This window comes from Pteropus medius, unplaced genomic scaffold (genome assembly GCF_902729225.1).
Source record: "Pteropus medius unplaced genomic scaffold, Ma_sr-lr_union100, whole genome shotgun sequence".
Taxonomy (NCBI): Eukaryota; Metazoa; Chordata; class Mammalia; order Chiroptera; family Pteropodidae; genus Pteropus; species Pteropus medius.
The window spans coordinates 2,812,918-2,835,801 of NW_024340699.1; positions in this window are offsets into that span (position 1 = coordinate 2,812,918).

Genomic DNA, 22,884 nt, shown 5'->3' on the forward strand with positions numbered 1-22,884 from the left:
GGAAGGTATGCAAAAGGGTCTTGGGCAGTGTGAGATAATGTAGGGTTCTACTTAAACATAGTAATAGAACACTGATGTCTATAATGAGATTTTTCTATTTTAGTTTCTTTTTGTATTGATATAATCAAAAGAAGTGGCTATCTCAATTTTGATGCCAATGTGATTTAAAATCTTAGCTCTTTCTAACCTCCTTTGTAAAACGAAGGAAGATACCACAGCTCAGAGTTTTAGGTTGTTTGAGTGGAATGCAATGCTCTTTTAAATTATATTTATTTTATTAATACTTTCTAGTTATGGCAATTAATATAAATATTCTATTTATGGAAGGGACAATTTTTTTTAAAGAATAAATCTGAAACTTAATTTAAAAAATGACAAAATAAGAAAAGGTCATGTAGTTAAGCAAAAATTTGGAAGGCGGCATGCAAATGAGTAAAATTTGGGAACCAGTGAATTCATTCTTTCATTTATTATGAAGGCATTTGCATACAAGAACAAAACATTGCACTAGATGCTCAATAAATGTATTTAGTTATGGGAAAAATTTATATTCTGCACACAAATATGCATGTTTTTGTTGGGAAGAAAGCAAAAACCCAGAAATCCGACAAATCTCTTTTGCTGGAATAGAGCGAGGGCTAAACTCTAATCACCTTTGGAGATGGCGGCACTGTTTCCTCCTTTTGCTTTCATTCTTGAGTTCCCTGTTTTGCATTATGTTTGATCCCACAAGCCACCTCTGATCCTTTTGGGAATAGACGGAGTATATAAAAAGGGAGGTGATTAATCAGTATTTGTTGAATAAATGAATACGTAAGTGAATGAATAAGTAAACAGATGAACCGAGAATTGCAAAGCTCTGATTGTTTTCGGGTCTCTTGTTTTAATAAGGAGACATGATGCAAGGAGCACGCTGTGACTCTAACAAGAAAAGTAGCACCCTGCATGGCCCAGATGGGGAGCATCAAGTCTGAACTGGCAGGAAATTAGAGAAAAAGCAGCTTTTTAGTGAGTGTCTTGTTATCTCCCCAAATGTGTTTGTAGGGCTGCCGGATAACACAGAGTAAACAACAGACCCGGAAAGGACTTTCAGACAAGTCAGAGTGGGTTGGAGCTCATGGTCACCTTGATTAACCTCAGGATTAACAGTATTGATTTCTAATTTATAGGAATCATAAAAACGAAAGTCTTGGTTGTTGGGAGAAAGTTACAAAATCCCATTTGAGTGGGAAGCCAGCCAGAATTAATGAGAGAAAAAATATGACTTATCTTTGTTCTCTGCTCAGGAAGGGCATTAGCATGGTGGTAGTTCTTCTGGGGACAGGAGAAAACCCCTGGTGGCCTTGTGAAAGTTGTTTTCATCCCAATAAATGGAATGATTTATAGATCGTTGGAGAAAATATCAGTGGCGGAGCAGAGAAACAACGAAGTGAATTTAACTCTAGTTTCTGACTCTCTAGCTTTTAGCATTTCTTCCTTTGTAATACAGTAATTTACATAGGTGCCCTCTCTCTCTCTGTCTAAATTGGACTCTCCCAGAAGGCAGGATCTACTTCCTCATTCACTTTTATATTCTCTATGGTACCCATTATTTGAGACACAATAGGTGCTCAGTATATATCGGTTAAATGCATGAATGAAAGTAGAAATTTGAAAATTACTACAGCTGCTATGTAAATTCTTTTCCAGGACTTACCGTGAACCAGACACTACTTTTAGACATGGGGAGAAATTTAAAAAAATCAGTGCAACAGCCTCACATTTCAAGATCTTTATAATTCTGTGTCTCAGATAAGCCATGAACACGAGTACCTTTTATACAACTGAGAACATGAGAAACAAAGTGAGAGGGTTAAGGCAAAGAGATGTGGGTGCACAGAGAGAGAGGGGTCGACTTTAGCTTTGAGGGTTGCTGAGGGTGGGGATCGGGGAAGGAGCATTTGATAGAGGCTTTGAAGGATGAAATTCGACAAGTACGGCTAACTCTGGAGAAGGATGTCCCATGGGATAATTAGAGACAAAATCGGGGGAAATTACACTAAATATTTATTATAAAAAATTATACAAAAACATGAATAGACGAAATCTAGAGCTGGCAAAGAAAAGAGTATAATTGGGGGTATTTTAGAGGGGCTATAAAAATGTCCAGAATGCAGGTATGTAGGGGTATGCATATGCGTGGGTGCGTGTGTGCGTGCGTGTGTGTGTGTGTCTATAGGGAGACAGGGAAAAAAATCGAGGAGGTAAAGACCATCTGGGTACAGATTTCATAGAGCCATTTGAATTTAAGTAGATTATTAAATCATTGAGCAGAAACATGGCACTAAGCTGCTCCGCAGGACCTGGACACAACGGTCAGCTCATCTGACCAACAAGAGTAAGGAAGAGTTATTAATGTTCTCTCCTTCAGGTATCACAGTGCGCTGACCGAAAGACTGATAGCTAACTCAAGGAATGGCCGCCTGCTGGAATTTCATCTCCATCGTAAAAGGGAGACAATGAGAGAGTCCTTCTAAAGCACTAGGCACATTCGTCTTGATTTCAGGTGGCTATATATATATACATATAAAAAGCTTTCATTGAAAATTTGCCATTAAAAGGAATGACCTAAGCATTTGTTTTTCCTTTCCAGCAGGAAATGTATTCCTGAACAATCAAGCAGCCAGGGCTGATGTCAGAAAGCTCTGCTTCTCAAAGGAATGCCAGCTAATAAGGGAGGAATGGGTAAAAGAATTAGAAAAAGCACTGCGCGAGCTCTAATGTGATTGATTGAGGCATGGATTTTCAGTAGGTGGTAAAGCTATTGGTTGAATAGAAATATAAGCAAGTAATGAATAAAACACAAGTGAGATCTCATTGTACCCCTGACCAAAACTCGGCCGTGGCCCTCATTTTACTCTGAGGAAGAGCCCAAGTCCTTACCGGGGACCCCAAGGTCTCACTCAGTCTGCCCCATTACTCCTCTGACCTCGACTTTGCTATGACCTCCTCACTCTTGTCACTTCAGTCACACTGACCTCGTTGCTATTCTCTGGACATACTGATCAAGCACCCTCTGAGTCGACTTTTCACTCACTGTCCCCAAGGTCTGTACTTCTTTTTCCCCAGATATCTGTATGGCCCTTTCCTGACACAAGTCCCTGTTAAAGGTCAACTTCTCAACACCCTATTTGTAAACACACCCCACCCCGCTATCATCCTTGAGCACGCCCAGCCTCTACCACCCTACTCTTTGCTTTTTCCTACTAGGCGCTTATTAACTGCTAACTTATGATATTACTTCTGCTGAGGGGCCGAGATTTTTGTCTTTTGGTCTCTGAAAAAATCCCTGGCACCTAGAGTAGCACCTGGAATGCAGTCGTCACTCAAATATGTGTTTAATGTAGTGAATAAAGGCCGTGGGTGAAGGAGTCTTGTGACTCACACTCGGTAATGGCCCGTGCACTGCCCACGGATGCAGTCGGCACAGGTCGCAAGTGTGGCCTGGCCTCTGTGTACATGAAGCGGCCATCGTGGCTCAGGAGTATGGGCCACGCTACCATGAGTATATGAGAAGTGGCACCTAATTAGAAGGCAAGGGAAATGTATTAATGCTGAGAAATTAATGCGCTTGGGAAAAAGAAAATCAGTGCCTCTGACAAAGGAACCTGTTAGAAAAACATGAGTGCAGTAGAGACCAAGAGAGAGGGAGACACCAAATGCCCGACTTGGCCCTCTGCTTGCGAGATCCAGAAGACTTGCTTCCGAGAAACGTCATTAAGCAGCCAACAGAATTCTCTCAACGCTCAGGCAGCTTCTTGGAATTTCTTCATTTCATGAGCCATTCTAGAAACAATCTGCATGCTGGTGAAAGCATCCCGGAGGAGCTTTCTCCTGGGAGGACAGGGTATTAGGTACCATCTCCTGTCTGGAATCAGGAAGCGGAGGGGAGGAGGCAGAAGCAAGCAGCCTGGTCTCAATGCAGGCTAGGAAGCCATTCCATTTCTCTCCTATAAATTGCTTTGTTTTTCTTTGTTCTTAGGATCATGATTTGTTATGTTTTTCATTCCAGTGGTTCCTCATTCATGAGGCCATGGAATGGGTGTCAGGGGTCTGCAAACCTGTGAGTGCTAGACATTATGTCTAGATTGAATATCAGATTTTCTGATATTCAATAAATACTGTTTTTGAGGTGTAGGTGTTCCTGGGAATAATGAAATATGAATCCTATTAAAAGTGGCATTGAATTCACAGTATAGTTTGTCTTAACACTCATAACACAGTAACCTTTTGTCACAATAGCTTAAATAAATAAATATAAGTTGCTGTTACCACACTAGTAGGAAAAAGTAGGGTGGGGACGAATTACATATTTAGATCACATTCATTGTTCAATTCCTTAATATGATGGAGAACCAGAGAGATGGTGAACAGACAGAGGGCTGGGATACACTTCAGCTCTCTGGCAGCCTAACCCAGTGCTGTCTCAATAACCTGCTACCTTGCCAGATGACTGCAGCCTTCCAACATTCCTCACTAAATGAATATTCACCTACCCTTTGACCTCTGACTGTTTAACCTCTTGCAAGGGCACTCTGAAGCAAGGGGGCAGAGTGCTCAGCTGAGAAGGTCTTATTCTTCAAGGCAAGACCTGCCTTTTGCAGAAAAATCAGCTTCTGGCCACCCACAGGTAGTGCAGTGCACACAGGGGCCTTCGGGAGAGTGAACCCAAGACCAACACTTCTACTCCAGAACCGAACATCTGGCTGCCTTGCCTGCCTCTCCTCTCACCCCAAACCAACCCAGCCTTCGCACTGCAGAATGAGTGGTGTCTTCGAAATCCAAACCCATGAATTGATTCAACAAGCCTCCAGCACCTAGCACATGCTGTGCACTTAGGTCCCATCAATGAGCAGACAGCCTGTTCCCTTTAGGAAGCTCATGTATAAGTCGTGGGAGACACACGGGGAATAAAGACATATCAGAAAGGTATGAGCTATGAGGACAGAAAATGCAAGGCTGGCAATGGAGAGACACAGCGTGCGTGTTTAGGGTGGGGGGTTGCTCTACAGAGCCTTAGTACCCAAATCCTGAATGTGGCCAACAGGGCTCTGTATGATCTGGTCCATGCTGTCTGTCCAGGTTCATATTATACTGGATGTCGTCTCGCATTTACAACCCAGATACATAACCTTTCCTTCCGATCCTGATCGCTACCATGAAATCTGCCACCGGGCCTTTACACATGCTGTTTGCTCCCTTGGCCTCTCCCACTTCAAAGTGCCTTCCTTCCCCTAGCAAATTCCTTCGGAAGATTCTTCCATTGCCACTTCAGGAAAGACTTCCCTGACCCCTCGCTGGCACCATGGAGCCTCTCCTTCAGGGCACTCATCTCGTTCATGATTTACATTCTTGTGATTATTTAATTAGCATCTGTTTCCTCCACTAAGTTGTAAACACCATAAAGACAGAGACCATGTATTGTTACTAGGCTCAGCCTAAAACTTGACATAATAGGTGTCTCATAGATATATATAGAATGAATGAAGATTATCTAGAGATTCTCTTTATGGACTGTCACGGTCTCCTCACCTGGGGATTTCAGGTGCTCCCTTCAGGACTCAACTGAATTTATTGAGGTAAAAGTTACATAAGGTTAACGATTTTAGAGTATGCAGTGACATTTAACGCATTCGCGATGTTGTGCAACCACCACCTTCATCTAGTTTCAACATTTCCTCCGCTCCAAAGGGAAAACCCATTTCTATCAAGCAGTCGCCCCCTTCCCACCTCCCTCCCAGGCCCTGGCAACCACGAAGCTGCCTTCTCCCTCAATGGATTTGCCTGTTCTGAGTATTTAATGTAAATGGAATCACACGATATGTGACCGTTTACGTCGGGCTTCTTGCACTTAATGTGTTTTTGAGATTCATTTTCAATGTAGCATGTATCAGAAATTCATTTTGTTTTATGACAAAATAACGTTCCATTATACAAATACGCCACATATCTGTCCATCATTTGATGGACATTAAGGTTATTTTTAACCCTTTGAGAACTGCAGCTATGATGATCCTTTTACAAATTTCTTAACGTTTTGAGGCCTTTTGTGTATGAAAATAGGTACGGTTTGTACAGTGCCGAGATTTGTTTCTCTTTACCGAACGCCCCATGTTGCCAAAATTGTCCACTTTCCTTGACTTGCAGCTCATGTCACTTTGCCAAGTGGAGAGTAACCTCACACATACTCTGGGTGACCGCTGGGGGCTGTCTCTTTTCCCAGAGTGCCACCAGCCCGAGTTCTTTACCCTCAGTGAGTTTTCTCTATTACCTCTTCCTTTTTATGTGTGTCCTGTTTTCTTTCTAGAAGGCAGTAGCCTCCGCCAAGGCTGGGACACAGTTTTAAATGTGTCCTTGTGGCAGAAAGCTGCGGGAGAGTTTTGACAGCAAGAGATGTTTCCCTTGGCCCTGCTGATTTCCTTAGTTAAGCTAGTCTCGAGGTTTTGTAAACTTCGTAAAATTATTTAACCTCTGAGCCAATTTTCTCATCTAAAATAGGAACAATACTTATTTTTGTAGAGATAAATGAGAAACATAAGTAAAATGTCTGGAGTTGTGCCTGGCAGATAGCATGCTTCCATGTAAAAGAGTCATTTTGTTATTCTGAGCTAAGGTGCCTTAGTATAGAGAGAATCCCTTATTATAATTATTTTCGTGACTATTCGTAATTATTTATTTTAATCAGAAAATTAACATTTCCTTCGCCTGTAACCTTTAGTGAGGAGTTGCCATCTTTAACGAATCGAATGGGCCATTTCTCTGATTGAGACCTTCCTATGGCTTCTCATTGCCTTTACAATAAAACCTAAAGACATTCCAGGTCCTTCACCGACTCTGTGATCTGCCCCTGCCCACTCCTTCAGCTGCGTTCCCAGGCCTTTCTCCGTTTCTTTCATGCTCCAGCCATGCTGGCCTGCTGCTCCCCTGAGGCCCCAATTTCCTTCCTGCCTCGGGTCTTTAGCATCTGCTGATCACCCAGCCTTGTTCCCCAGGCCTCCCCCAACTTTTGGGTAAGAAGGAACTGCTATCGGTTTAGTTAACAGCTTCCATTCAGACAGGCCATTCTTTTTGCTTTTCATGTACAAGGAAAACAAAAACCAATTTTTATCACTGTACGCTTTTTGTCTTCCTTCGTAAATGGTTGGTTGTCTGCCTGGATGTGGTCAGTCCCTCTTTGTAAACTGTGTGCTTCGTGAGTCAAGGAACCTGGTCTGTGCAGCCCTCCCCTGCACGCACAGAGCTGCCTACAGAGGAGCCTCCCCTGCACTGAATGAATGAAGTCCTGATTTCTCCTCAATCCTGGTGCCAAAATCATCTCCAATGAGCCTTGTTTCCAATTCCATAGGGAACTCAGAAGTGATAGTAAGAGCGTTTGCATTTGCAGTAAGGAATCTGATGGGACACAGCTGTCTTTCCAGAAGTGGCTTAGAAGGTAGAGGTAGGAGTCACAGTTTTTAGTGGGGTGTGGCAAAAAATATTGTGAGCCCTCTCTCAGAGAAAAGGGAACGCAGCGATTCGATAACATTGATTTGCCTAATTATTGAAGATAAGATGGAAAGGGAGTACAAATGGCGTCCTGTAAAAGGCTTCTGGGGCTGGGGGTGTGGTGGTGGGATAAACTACACAGGGCCAGGAGAAGCTTGGGGTGATGGGTATATTTGTCAGGTTGTCTGTGATGGTTTCACAGGTGTATGATAGGTCACAACCTTAACTGTGTATTTTAAATATATGCAGGATTGTTGCACAGCAATTATACCTCACTAAAGCTGTTAAAGCAATAACGGAATTATATGGAAAATAACAGCAATTACCACAAGGCAGTTATGGTTTTTCTCTGGCCGGTGAGCTTAGAGTCTGTTTCGGAGAGGAGAGAGAATAGATCCTATTTATTCTACTCTGGGAATTCTGGAATGGAACACCAGTGAGGTCCTTTTTGCAGACATGAGAAAGAACAGCTTGCTTAGGGCTGCTGTCTCCACCCACGCCTCGCCTCTGTGCTCAAGGGGACATCCCTCCCTGGGGAAGCAGAGCTCTCACTGTGCTCTCAGTGGGAAGCTCATAGCCCAGACAAGAAGCAGAAGGCTATGTTGTTGTTATTGTATTTGTTTTTTCCTAAAGCAGCAAGGAGCTCAGACATGCAGACCAGCAGCTCTTGCAGAAAATCTGCCATCACTCGACCTCTCCTCTCCTGAGGCTGCCTCCATCTGGCGGCCTGCCCTCAACTACTGACTAACTTCTAGTCTGCGAAGGCATCTCTTCCCTCAAAGATCTCCTTTTTCCATCTTCCCGTTTCCTCTGCTTACATTTCTCCTTTCTCGTTTCTTCTTGTTCTATTTCCTCTTTCAACATGAAAATAAATTAACATTTGTTGAACACTGTAGGGTCAATCAGGTTCCTTATTTGATTTAATTCTTAAAACCACCACCGGGGACAGCTGCCATCAGTACTGCGATTTTATAGATGAGGCAAATGACGCTGTGACGGTTCAGGGGCTTACGATGCCCTGCCTCTGGCGAAGGCGGAGCCAGGATTTGAACCTGGAACACCTCCAACATCTGAGCGTTTAACTTCCAGACACAATCCCTTTCACAATTTCCCCCAATTTTCTTCTTCTTTTCCCTTTACATAGGTATTAATAATGTGTGTGATGCCTTCATTGGATGAAGTATTATCTGTTTTAAAAAATCATGTGCTGGTATATATTAAACAGCATGGAAAATGACCACTGCATACTGTAAAGCATTAAAAACATTCAATAACTAGATACTCTATGATCGGTATATATGCATACAATAAATTAGAAACATATACGCCAAAACCTGTCGGTGGTCATGTACATCAGGAGATGGGTGAGATTTATATTCTTCCTTTGCTCATCTGTATTTACTTAAATATTTGTGATGGACATGTATTACATCATTGAAAAAAGTATAGAAGCACTCTCTGAAAAGTATAAATCCTTTTGGAGGAGAAGAATATATATATTTTTTCCCCTTATCGTCTTAGATCTTACTAGTGATTGGCAGATCTTCTCTCCCAGGAAAATGACATAATGTGGCTGTTCCAAGATTATAGGAAAATATCAGAGGTGCAAATCAAGATATGTCTAAAGCAAAACTGGGTTCTTAGTTCAGAATGGGGCTTTCTTCCTAAGACTGACCACGGCTAAACTGGAAGAAGGACTCTGTCCTGGGAATGCTCTGTGAACACTGTGGACCTCCACATTCCGCCTTCTACCTAAGATTCCCCACATCTTCCTCACTCCAACTACATTTTCCTCTCCTCTTCTGGGCTTGGCACTTCCATTTATACCTACCTTGTGAAATCTGTTATTATTTGCTTTAGGTAGAAAGTTAATAGAATCAACAGAAACACAGGGGTTTTAATAATTTCGCCTAAAGGCCCTTATGCTTCCCCACTTGGTTGTGGATCAGGATGATGGTAAGACCTACGTTTGTTTTGTTTCTCAGGGTATCCTCAGTAGCTAGGATTCTTTCATTCAGTTAAAAATAGAGTGTCTACTTGGTTCCAAGCACTGGGCTGAGTGCTGAAGGATTTAGTAATGAAAAGGCAAAGTCTTGTCTCTCCCAGTTTATAGAGAAGCAGCAGTCAATAAACTGTCAACAAAACAGTTACACCGGAAAGGAAATACATGAGGTGTATTTCAGCTGGCTCAGCCTTTTCTAGATCCCCCAACAGGTCTTACTCACAGTGAGAGACCAATAAGTTGTTGAACTTGATTCAGACAGTAGGTTACTGAGCTCCTGTTATCAACAAAGCATCATGTTTTACAGATTCCACCTCACTCAATTTTCCCAACAACCATATGATGTAGTCCTTTAAATCAGCGGTCCCCAACCTTTTTGGCACTGGTGCTGCTATGAGAATCTAATGCCTGATGATGAGGTGGAACTGAGGCGGTGATGCTAGCGCTGGGGAGTGGCTACAAATACAGATGAAGCTTCCCTTGCTTGTCCGCCGCTCACCTCCTGCTGGGAGGTGAGCGGCGGACAAGCAAAATGCACCAGCTTTACTAATTCTTGAAGGAGTGAACGTATGAGATCATGTACAAAAGGATTTAATGAAAGAACTAACTAAAAATAAGCACATTATTGTTTACATAGTGGAAATTCAAAGTGAAATGTTTAATAGAAATCTTTTGCTTCTTTTAAGTGAGAGGTGAAATTCTAGAAAAAAGACCAATTTTCATCAGAAAGAGAGACAAGTCTCATTGCTTCAGTAATAACTCAGATACAGGCTAAGAACTCCAAAAATATTCTTGTGGGCTGGAGCGCTGAATAACATTGGCCAGGTGAGCCTTGCATTCTATTTCCTAGCTGGCCTTGTGACTGATTTGCCATGTGACCTTAGAGAAATAAATTCACCACTCTCAACTGACTTCAGGGACCCTAACGATGCCCTCACTGTCATCACTCAGCGACGTGAGGGACCGTGGCAAATGTGTGGGTGGGACAGAAGTTCCCTGTAGATGGAGACATGCTGGGCATTTGAGGAGATAGGGAACGGCAGTGCGGAACGTAGTTTAGAAGGGGGTAAGGAATGCTCTGGGGGTAAGGAATGCAGCTCATGATGGAGAAAGAAAAAAATAATAACAGGGCAAGAACTCAAGGTGACAGAGAAAAAAATGGAGGCCTCTTTTCTTTTCCGAAATAGCCAGATTCCTTGATGACAGTGCCCATTTTCCCCCTATAGGACCTGTCAGAAGACTCTGGTACGTATTAGGTAATTACACAACTGACTGGTTAATAATTTGGAACAGTTTGATAGACGGGAAAGGACATTGTTACTACAAAGACATGTTGACTAATAAGTGACAGAGAAACAAGAACACAGAATCAGATGATTAAAAGAACCCACTGTATAAGCTTCAGAAGTTTGTCACCAGCAATCAGCATGGACACTTTTTGTGTGCAAGAAGGAGGATCAGTCTCCTTTTGATAGGTGCATGTGAGGACAGGCTATCAGTGTCCATGAGAGGCATTATTCAATTCAAAAGAGAAATTGAACCCATCCTACCAACCTAGAACTAAGTAGATCTACTACCTAATAGTAGTAGGTCCCCAAACTAATAACATGAGTAACAATATTTTGTCCCAAAACTAATAACATGAGTAACAATATTAACAGCGGCAGCAAAAAGAGTTTTTTATTTGCCATGTGACATTCTAAAGAAAAAGGATTCTTAAGACAGCATCTCGTCCAAACATTACGTCCAAATCTTATAGACAGGAAGGCTCAGGCTCAGGCTCAGGCCAATTTGCTCACGGCTATTTATGTAGCTTGTTTGTGTCAGACCCAAGGCCAGAACTCGGTCTGCTGACTTGAAGTTTCTCAGTCACTGGACTCAGAGAAGCTCGACCCTTAATGTAGTGAGACTGAGGTGGTGGCAGGCACTGGGCCTTGAAGGTGTCTCACACGAGGTCCTCAGCTTGCCATCCAGAACACACAGAGCACTGTGCTTCCAGCAGGCCTTGGCAGACAGGCCCTCACGGGCTCAAACTCATTTTTTGTCTGCATCGCGTGTGGGCTCCACAGAGCTGCCAAGGGACCAGAACCACAAAACCTATTCTCAGGAAATGGAAAACTTGCAATAACATGAATCTGCTCTTTCCTGTTGCACACAGTGTTAAACACCTAATCATTTGATGGTCCACTGCAAATGACATATTACACGAGCCTTGATGAAAATTTAATTCCCTTTTTGTCTTCCCATACAGCTTTCTGCCAAACAACCCCAGTCATCATTTAAGGAACCTCTGTCACATGCTTGATGAAGTTGCAGCCTGGCTGTGCCCTGCAGGTATCGCAACAGGTGTGCTGGTGCCCGTAAGTCACAGCTCCATAGGCTCCCGAGGTTAGTGGGGCTGCAGCGGGCTCGAGGGGCCATCTCCCTGGACCTGCCTCTTTCCGATTAGTGATGCGGTCAGAGTCTTCCTGGTGATATGTGGAGGACAGAACACTCATGGGGTAGCCTCACCTGGCAGCTGTTACCAAAGGCTTGAAGCACTAAGTGCCTTGGACACCACTCCTGTGCTCTTCCCCAGAACCAGGAAAATTCCCAGTGTTTTTTTTTTTTTTTTTTTTTTTTTACTCTTCAGGGCTTATGTTTAGATACTATAGTAAGTTCTACAAATGGTCATTAATGCCTTAAAGGTTCTGGACTGCCTGGCAGGCTTCCTGCTTCCTACCTGAGCAAGCTATTTAATCTCTTTGAGCCTCATATATTTACTTACATATTAGTAAGACCTACACAATAGAGCTACTGTGGGGAGCTGATGAGGCCACCTACGTGAAATGCTTATGGCAACTCCTGGGACTCAGTCGTTATTCAATACACAGTAGCTTTGCCCATTCTGGGTCTTCACAATCTAGATTTGCAAGATGGGCAGACAGTCCGGACAAGGTAATCACGTTAGCTTCTCTCCTCCTCCCTCCTCCTCTCTTTCTCTCCTCCTCTCCTCCTCTCCTCCTCTCCTCCTCTCCTCCTCATCCTCACTCTCCTCCTCTCCTCTCTCCTCCTCTCCTCCTCTCCTCCTCTCCTCCTCTCTCTCTCTCTCTCTCTCTCTTCTCTCTCTCTCTCTCTCTATATATATATAGATAGATAGATATACATGTGTATATGTGTATATCATATAAGTTAAAATATACATTGCAGCTAATGTGAGTGATACACAAACACATACATATTTTAGCTAATGTGATACCTTGTCAAGCCTGTCTGCCCAACTTGCAATATATATTTTTAGGCAAAATATATATTTTGCCAACATCAGCAAGAGAGTAGGAATGAGCGGGTTCTTGAATTGCATACGATAATGTATCTATAATCTTCTGAAGAGAGGTTGGCGCATAGCAAGCACTCTGCAAATGACAGCTATTATAATCTTAAGAACTTGGGGGCTGTTGGCAGCTCTGGTGCCAACATCAACCACGTGCATATTTCCATAGAGACCTTACACTTCCCGTAGGTCCCACACAAGCCAGTGTGGCTTCGCTTGGTGCCTGACTAAAATGTGAGAAGCATGGAATGACAGCTAGAAGGCGACTCAGAGGATATTGGGACAACTTCTTTCTATTTACAAATGGGGACACTGAGGCCCAGAGAGAGGAGGCGATTCCTTAAGGACATACAATGAGCTAGTAAACAGATGAAATTCAAACACGCTAGAAGAAAAATAAGTTATTGCATGCTAACTCCGCACTGGGTTTTATATCAAGTGCTTACGACAAACCTATAAATTAGTCCCATTTTACAGATAAGTAAGCAGAAGCTTAGAGAGGTCAAGAAACCTGCCTGATGTCAGAGAGCCAGTTTGGTTCCAGAATCTGTTCTTGACTACCAGATTATCCTGTGTACATACATCTTGAGGAGTTATGGACAGAGAGTTAATCCACTAGATGTGTTCCAACATTGGTAAAGAGCCTGAGGGAGAGCCTGGCTTTGCTTTTAAGATTCAGATGGGTCTGGGGTCAATTCCGGCTCTGTCATTTAACAGCTCCGCTGTTGGCTTTGGGCAAGTCACCAAGCTCCTAGGGTGGAGTCCTCGGGGATGAGGTGAGACTGTCTGTGCCCCACAGGGCTGCTGAGATAATTAAACATCTGCATAGCCTAGCGATTAAGACAGCACGTCTGACTTCCAGCTCTACCACTTGAAGCTATGTCATTTGACCTATTTCATAACTTGCCCACATCTTCAATTTCCTCATTTGTAAAACAAGTACACGTACCTTGTATGTGGTGGGGGTTTTGCAATGAGTAAAGAAGATCAGTCAAATAAAGCACTGGCACACAGCCTGAAGCTCAATGAGCACTCCCTAAACATTAACTAGTATTCTTCTTATAATGTATTTAAAGCCCCAACTACAGCATGTAGCACACTGTCGACATTTCGGTAAAATCTGAATATATTAAATGGATGATAAACTGAGCTCTTTTGTAAAATATTAAAAAGCATAAGTGTTTACACTCAGGCATCTTTCTTAAGCCTACTTGTTTTCACTGGAGTGAAAAAAAGTATCTGGGTGAGAGGTGAGGTGGGGAGAGGTTTAAAAAAGAAATGGGATAATTTTATTCACCCAAAGGACTTATAACTCTCGTTGGAGACTTACCTAGTCCTTCTCCCACTTCCTCTGCCCCTCCCTTTTACTGCTATTACCCCGGGGGTAGCTGTTGTCTGGAACTGTACTAGTCTCTGGCTTTTAGATTTAGATTTTAGATTTTGAGTAGCGGAAGCTGGGAAAGGTAGGTTCCGAGGGAACTTAGAATGGATCGGGCACTATGCGAGGCACGTTAACGTTTTAAAATATTCTCCTCCTACATTTCTTGTTAATGTGTGATCATAGAAGTGGGTTGTGCCAAGACCTCTCACTACAAAGGGAGCTTCAAACCACAGAGATCCATCCAGAAGCAGCCTCCGGGGGAATGTCAATCAACCAGTTCACGCTCCACATCAGTGCTACTCAGGTTCTCCCAGGCCAGGAAGGGTTTCTGCAGACCCCCAAGGAGCAATTTTCCTACCTGTCATAAGCACCTTGCAGAGAAGAGCCAGTGGAAGTTCTTCAGGTTCAGACCAGTTGGTATTTCCTCCCTCCTCCCTCTCGTGACAGGATATGGGTTTATGAACATTGACATTAAACCATGGATATTTGCTAGACACTGAGTGTGAGGAGAGCCATACTTCCACGTCCAATTTCTTTGCTTAAATCTACCAAAGGGTATTTAAAAAAAAAAAAAAGGAAAGAAACTGAAGGAACTTCTAGGTTCCTTGCAGGTAGGATTAGCCATGTGCTACAATTTTGCCCAGTGAGATGGAACGAAGGCCTGCTGGTACCACACTCTCCTTGTTCCTCCTGTTGGACACAAAGTGCCCATATTGTGACTAAGAGGTAAGGGGATGGGGAGTCACTGTGCTAAGGAGGCAGAGAGGAAGGTTAGAAAGCGTGGCTCCCTGAGCGCATCTGAGTCCACGCTTTGGCCACCAACTGCTTCCCTCTGCGCTGCTTGTTCTAGCTGCCGTGAGTGGGTCCTTTTGTTTGTATGCGATGTATTCCTGATATAGTGAATGGACATTTATTAATTGTGGCTACTCTGGCTCCATTCCTTCTCTTCTAGCAACAGCCCCAAGACTTCCTTCCAAAGAACTACTTCCTCCCTATATGAAGCCTTGGGAGGAAGGGGACTAGCCCTTTGTTTGCCAAAGGGCAGGCACCAAGACAAATAGTTTCCCGTGCTTTCTACTGTGGAGTCCCTGTTGATTGTCTTACAGTCTGGTTCATTCTTCGGTCTTCGCTTAGATTCTAAAAGTTACCTCAAGTCCTTCCAGTAAATCCCATAATTTCTGAAGTTAGAGCCTGTAACTGCAGCCGGCAGCCCCAGAACCCTCCCTGGTCCTTGCTAATGTACATAACATGATGCTGAATAGCATCTACCTGCAAGGTAACATGCTAAGCTCTTTACATGCTTTATCCCATGTAATTCTTACAAAGCTCCATAAAGCAGGAATAGGTCCATTTCAGAGTTGGAGAAACTGAGGCTCAAAGAGGGTAGGTGGTCTCGCCAATATCATTCAGAAAGAAAGTGGCTATGGCAGAGACAGTGCTCACCAAATATCCATGTGCTGCTCTACATTCCCAGACTTCCTTGCATTGGGGTTGGGCCCTTGTAACTACTGCTGGCCAATAGAGTATGAGCGGCAGTGACATGTGCCACTACTAGGCTGAGGCAGCTGAGAGCTGGCCTGTCTTCTCCATTTCTTGTCATCTGTCTCAGTGACCTTGGAGACATTGGGGGATGGCTTAGCTACAGGTTGAATAATGGTCTCCCAAACCGAACTGTACTGTAATATGAGGGAAAAGCAAATTTTACCCATTAAACCAGAGAGTTCAAGGTCTACCTGTTGTGCATTTAGAGTTAATTATCTTGCCCAATGCATTGATGGGCTGAATTGAAAACATCCTGGTTCACTTGTCTACCTTTTATCTTTTAACAAAACAATACAGAACTAAAGGGGATAGAAAGCATATCTATTAAAAAATGACCCTTTCTGAGCTCTCTGGTACTAGCCTGGGTCTTTTTGGAAGGTATTTCCTTCTGTTTTCTTGCCGAAGGTGTTCTCTCTAGTGCAATAATGACAATCATCACAGAAGGTAATAACTACCTCTCCCCTTTACTGAGTGTTCACTTGCCATTGGCCACTGGATTAGGAAGTGGGAGAGTATGGCTTCAAACCAGGGGAGGTCTGATTTCACAGCCCAGACTCAGGCTTCTAATCTCAGTGTCCCCTAAATGAGGCTGCTCACCTGCTTCCAAAGGACTGGAATCTACTTTTCTGCTCCCTCCTTCCTCTCTCCCACAGAGATCTCATCTCTGGGAGGACCCTGGGGCCAGCCCGGTTTGAGCATTACTTACTCTGTCCTCAGCAGGAAAGCAAGTGGTCTGAAAGGCAGGGAGGCCAGGAGCAGAGAACACCCCTGTTACCTCTCAGCTCTCAGCATGAGGAGATTCTGGTTATCATCACACCAATGATTTTGCTAATTTTATTCCATTCATCCCCATCAAAGGCTCTGCTGAGAAGGGAACAGGCAGTACAGTTTGATGCTTATTATTTTCTTATACTTTTGGCAAAATTCTGGTCAAAATCCAACCTTCTGTCAGGCCTAATGGGCTCCAAGTTCTGACCCCAACTTCATTATATCACACTCACAACTCTCTGCTTTAGGAAAACTGACCCAAATTTAATAGTAATCAAACAGCTATGTACCTGTTACTATGCAAGATTCTGGGGATTGAATAGTGGACGTAACAAAAACAAATATTTTACATGCTCACCTCAAATGGCCTATGTCATGGGGGTTGGACACAGACGCAATCACAATGCAGTGTGACGAGGGATCAGAAGGGGTATGCAGAAGAGGCTTGGGGACCCCAGCAAAGACATTGCAGCCAAAACTATCAGGAAGGCTTCCTCGGGATTATAAAGAGCCAATTTATCTGGCTAAGAACTCAGAAAATTGAGGGAAGAAGTTGAGTAGGATGAGATGCAGAAAATATTGGCCATTTCTTTTGAATTCCTGGTTCCCAAACAAGACATGCAGCTGCTCAGGAATTCTCTGCCCAGATTCTCTGGCAAGGGAAGATTCTGCCACGTTATTGCCCTTTTATATTTGGGGCTTTTATCAACATTCTGGAAGAAGAACTATAACTTATTTAAAAGTAAAGATATCTGTCATCCCCAGCTCTTCGACTTGGTAGAAATTAAAACATGCTTATCATGGGGACAAAGCAGATTTGCTACCAGGTGTCCCCCAAATCTTTTCTGCCTCCGGCTCCCTAAAGTGCCTCTTTCCTCACACAACAGCTAAATCAGGTAGGGGCAGGGATCATCATCTCCTCACCATTGTCTTCTCTTCTATACCTGCACGGTGTCCAGCCCGTGCCCGCACTGCTGTTAGGCTCCTAGCCTGGAAGGACACGCCCAGTCTCTCCTTGGTTTACCCTGATCCAGCCCAGATCAAGCCTCTCCCCCTCCATCCTTTTACACAAAGCCTTCTGGTTGCTTCAACTGGCACCCTTGTTTCCTCCACAGTTTCCTCCCGAGAACATACATTCTGGCATTTCGGAAATATAAAATCCTGAAGAACATTCTAATTATAAATTGTCCTTGCCAGTGTTAAGCTCTTTAAGACAGAAACTGTCTCACTATACTTCCCGTAGACTTCATAATGCTTGGTACAATGAAGGTCACTTAGAAGATAGTGCCCAAATATTAATTGGTTGGGCATACGTGATACAATTCAAGGCATTCATTAGTTTTTGGACCTGCATATTATGTATGGAGGCAGTAGGATAAGAGGCAGACTGATCTAGAACACAAATTTCCCTTGATTCTAACAGATGTTGTGGGGGAAAAAAAAATAAATGTTATGGTGCCAGATATTTGATAGGTACTTTTGTCTATTTTTGTATGCAAAATAATTTTTATGCATATCTTCTCCCAGTTAAAAATGACAATCCTCTGAGGTATGTAGTATTATTTTGATAGATGAAGAAAATAACATGACATTGGAGATGACTCAGATTCAACTGTGATGTCAGAGCCTTGGTCTCATCACACACCACAGACTGCACCACTGGGCTTGCCAAGGGCTGGTCCCTGATGGCACGCATCGCAGGCCCACGTCAGTGTTCCACGAGGCATCAGGGGGCCTGCTGGAGGGATGCGAGTGGCTGTAGCGACCCATCTCTCAATCAGTGTCCCGAGTCCAGGAGCAGGGCCCCCTCTACATGCCGGGTGTCACTGTACTGTTCCCAATTGAACAGTGATAGATGTGCCGGTTTGCAGTCACCCCCCCCCCGCCACCAGGTCTGGTTTCCATCTTGACTATTTCAATATTTTAATAACTCGTTAACTTACACGGCTTAGAATCACTTCTATTTTTGCTTTTGTTTATAAAAACAGCTGAGTGATAAGAATTTACTCATCTCTAGGAAGAAAATAATATATTAGAAAAACAAGAGAAGTCACAGAGAGTGCAGAGAAGTGTCAGTTTCTATCTCGAAGGCCTTCGCTGACCAACACAAGCTGCTGTCTGCTCAGTTAAGCAGAACGACTGTCAGAAAGTGAAGAGATCTCATTTCTAAAACCACAGAATGTTTCGATGACCTTGAAGAAGTCACTTCACCTTTGGGCTTTAGTTCCTGAATTTGTTAAAAGCAGGGACTGGATAAACTAAAATGTAAGCTCATAGCCTAGAAGGCCACATATGATCTGGCCTTCACTCATTTCTCTCCTTTCTGCCCCTCCTTCCTCCTTGTCCGCTGTGCTCCAGTCATGCTCTCCCTCCACTGACCCTGGACAGGCTCGTACCACTGCCTTTGTGTTTGCTCTTCTGTCTGAAAAGCTTTTGCATTCTCTTCCTTTCAAGATGAGAACAGTTCCCTTTTGACACTCATGTTTTAGCTCAGACAGGCTTTCCCTGACTCTCTTAACTGGAGCTGTCCATTACCTTGTTTTATTCATAGTATTCTTCACTTTCTAAAATCTCCCTTATTTATGTGTGCACATTCTCAATCTTTTCTTAAGAGAAGGAGAGCTTCTATTCCAAGCACAAAGTCTGGTACATAGTACATGCTCAGTAAACATCGAGTAGCCACCTGAATAACAACAACAACGATAAGGGTGATGAGTGCTTATATAAGTCTCTACAGTTTTCAAAATACTCTACCAAGTTTAGTCTCATCGAAGCCTTGATATCCTGTAAATTAAGCAAAAATTTTTGTATTCTGCTACCAGAATTTTGTGTGTGAGTGTGTGAGTGTGTGAGAGTGTGTGAGAGTGTGTGAGAGTGTGTGAGTGTGTGTGTGTGTGGAGGGACAATCAATTCAATAATTTTGGTGACTGTTAAAGGGGAAGGGAGAAAACACTACATCGAATGTGTCTATAGTTTGTAAGGCTGAATCTGCTTAAGAAATGTTGATGACAAAGTATGTGCTTTAGAATCAAGGAAATATAACTATTTTAAAAAATGGGGAAGAAATTCTTCCAGCATCCTGAAGCTGGCCAGTGGTAGAGAGTGGCTTTCAGACTGCTTCCTTCTGATGTATTTTGCATTCCAGGTTTAACACTCATGGCTAGCAATATCTCCATTACCCAATTTTTCAAGGCTCAGAGGACAAGGAAGATATAGCTCAAGACTAACTCTTCTGATGCATCTTGAAAACTTTTACAACTCTACAGACATTCTCTCTTATCCCCAACTCCATACACCCCAGATTTATGACAATGACTGAGAGTTAAAAAGGAGAAATTTGAGATTCAATTGATCTGTTAGGAATTGGTGAGAGAAATGATGACTTGAATTAATTGAAATGAATTACAAGAAAGATTGAGGCTTTCCTTCATCAAATGTGACCAGGGTGCTTAAGTACAGAGCTGGTTGGAAGTAGGAGGCTGGACTAGATGCCCTCAAGGTCATTTCCAAACTTAGCACATGGTTTGGGGTGGCCGGAGGAGTGCACATTCTCAGATACACTGAAACTTTACCCCAAACATGTGAGAGTCTGATGCGCTGATGGCCTATGAAATTGGTTAAATGGCTAAGTCTTAAAAAAGCAAACCATGGAAGAGATTCTTCCTTTGGCAGGGCTTAAGACGAAAATGTTTCTCTTCAAGAGGTCAGAAAGGGTTATACCATTAGGGACAAAATACATCTTGATGGACCATCTGACCCAGCCTGGTTTCTTTAGACACAAAATATATGATAATATTATTTCCACTTAACCCATGAGGCCACCGTGACCTGCCTGCCAAATATGAGGCACGGAGATCTCAGCCTAGTGTCTGGGAAATGGTGTGAACACATTCCCGTTAGTGTCACAGTTATTAACCTATTCTAGTCGATAAACTCTTGAATGAACATTACAGGATGTGGAAAGACCCAAGTGGAAACCCAAGGGAAAGCAACCACTGCTGAGGAGCTTGTATCCCAGAGGGGAGCGCGATCACCCCCTTTGGTGCTGAAAGGGACTTTGCATGTACTAGCCAGAGACGGGGACAGGCACGGCAGAGCCCGTGTCCTCGGCATGACAACCACATGACAGTTCTCATGGCGGAGATCTCGATAAAAAAACAATTGTAAGGACCGAGGTAAAATAATAAAGAATAAGGTACCCAAGGAAATATGAAATTTTGTGGGGTGAGGCTGAGCCTCTGTAATTTCTTTGAAAGAGTCGAGATAATATTAAATAATTGTGCTTTCCCTATCTCTTGAGACCCTGAGGATTCCAGGTGGGACAGTTCAGTGAGTCAATCTAAGCTGGAGAGCCATACTTCCCTGCGCTCTCTGTGACCCTAGAGAGTAGGGCGTGCGTAATTTAGCAGGTGGATTCCTCTACTTCTTTGAGAAATGGGTCTTAAGAAAAGGGTGGTACTTCAGGTGAGGGAGAACGGCTATTGACGCCACTGGCTTATTGGGGGCAAGACGACAAGGAGACCGACCCGTGACCCAACTCCAAGGCAACAAACAACCCGATGTTCCTCACACTACAGCTGATCTGCAATTGTAACAGAATTCTCTATTTAGTCGAAACGTTTAGTTCCCCTAGACAAGACAACAATTCTGCTGAGTCTCCAGGTAGACAGACAGATGTTTTCCTCACCTCTCTTGAGCCAGCACCAAGATGGGGATGAGGAGTTCCTAGTCCCAGCCCCAGCTTCTTGCCCTGTGCAGCAGGCCTCTTAACCACCCCATGAAACTCAGTGGGGACTTTCCGCTCTCTGGCGCCCTCCTAAGGTCGACGGAGAAGATGGGGCACTAGAAGGATTCCTTTCTGGACCCTTTTAATTCCTGCCCACCCTCAGAACTCTGTTGGGACATGGAGGAAGAGCTGGCACCAGAGGCGCTTGCCGTGGGACTGAATCTTCATAAACCTAGCTTCGGGAAAATGAGAGCTGCACACACCTAGTGTTTGTATTTGCAAGCTGGCCTCTCTGAGCTCATTATCCCAGCCCATCTATTATCTCCTTTACTTCGATCTCCTTAGACCAAATCTCCCATCCTAATTTGGTAGTGCTACTCATTTCTTTTGTTTCTCCCTAGCTAAAGGCTCTCAAGAAGACGGTGTTGGCAAAAAGCTGAAAAAATGTAAAGAACCTGTATGTTCTGCCTCTTTTGTGTATTCTTTATACTCTTGCACCTTTTATGGGGCTGGAAGCCTCGCACTGACAGTAATGAGTTATTCAGGGCACATAGTGTTACTGGGCCTGGGTGTAATGTAAATGGAATTATTTGCTATGGAAATACCTAGGCCAATCTCTTAACAAATTGCCGTTTTTGAAACGAGGTCCCTTTGGAAGGGGCTTAAATAAATGTATACCTTATTTGAGAGAGTTGCAGCAATTCAAGAGACATATTAGGGTCCTAATATAAATATAGATTGGCTCTGCTCTATTTGTCATAAAATTTAATTAGAAATCATTTATTGAAACCTGTTAATTGCCTGACTGTTCGTTGTTTGATAGGTTAGGTCAAATCACCAATATACTGCTCCAAAAACACCAGCTATGTGCCACTTAAACACCTGTGTATGTATATGTATGTATTTATTTACACATGCATGTATTTATTTATGAAAAAAATTCAGCAGGCTTTTGTGTTTTGCTTGGTTAGGTAAAAAACACAAAAAACATTAAACTAAGCTTTTTTTCCATGTTCAGAACTGTGCTAGACCCCATGGCAAAGAGGCTATAAAACACCACCCTACTCTCCAGACCCCTTCACAAACCAAACTGGAGAATGAAGATTTATCAGCATGAACCAACTAGATGAAAAATGCAAGGCTTTATGCAGCCACGTTACATGCAGCTCAGATACTAATTACACAGCTATTCGAGGACAGAAGTTACCAACACAGGGTGGAGGATGGGGACTTTCTGCAATGTCTATAAAATGTGGGAAGTTGCCCAGAGCTCCCTTTAGAACTTTTAGGACTATGGGGAAATTCCTTTCAGGGTTTGGACCTCGGAAACAGCTGGCCTCTCTTCTGAGAAACAGCATGATGGCCATGATGCTGGCAGTCTAGTCAGAGGTGTTTCGTAAAGCCCAGAAGAGAGTTCTTTTGAGGCTGGGGCCCCAGCACAAGCTGGAGACCAGCTCAGAGATCTGGTGTGGGGTTCTGTAAAGGTCATGGTGCCTGTAAGAGGAAGGAAGCTTCCTAAGTTCAGAACCAAGAGGCCTGGGCTTTCACGCCAGCCTCACAAATAACTCCCTTTTTGAAAAAGTCATTAAATCTTTTTCAAATCACATTTTTATGCCTTTAAAAAAAAC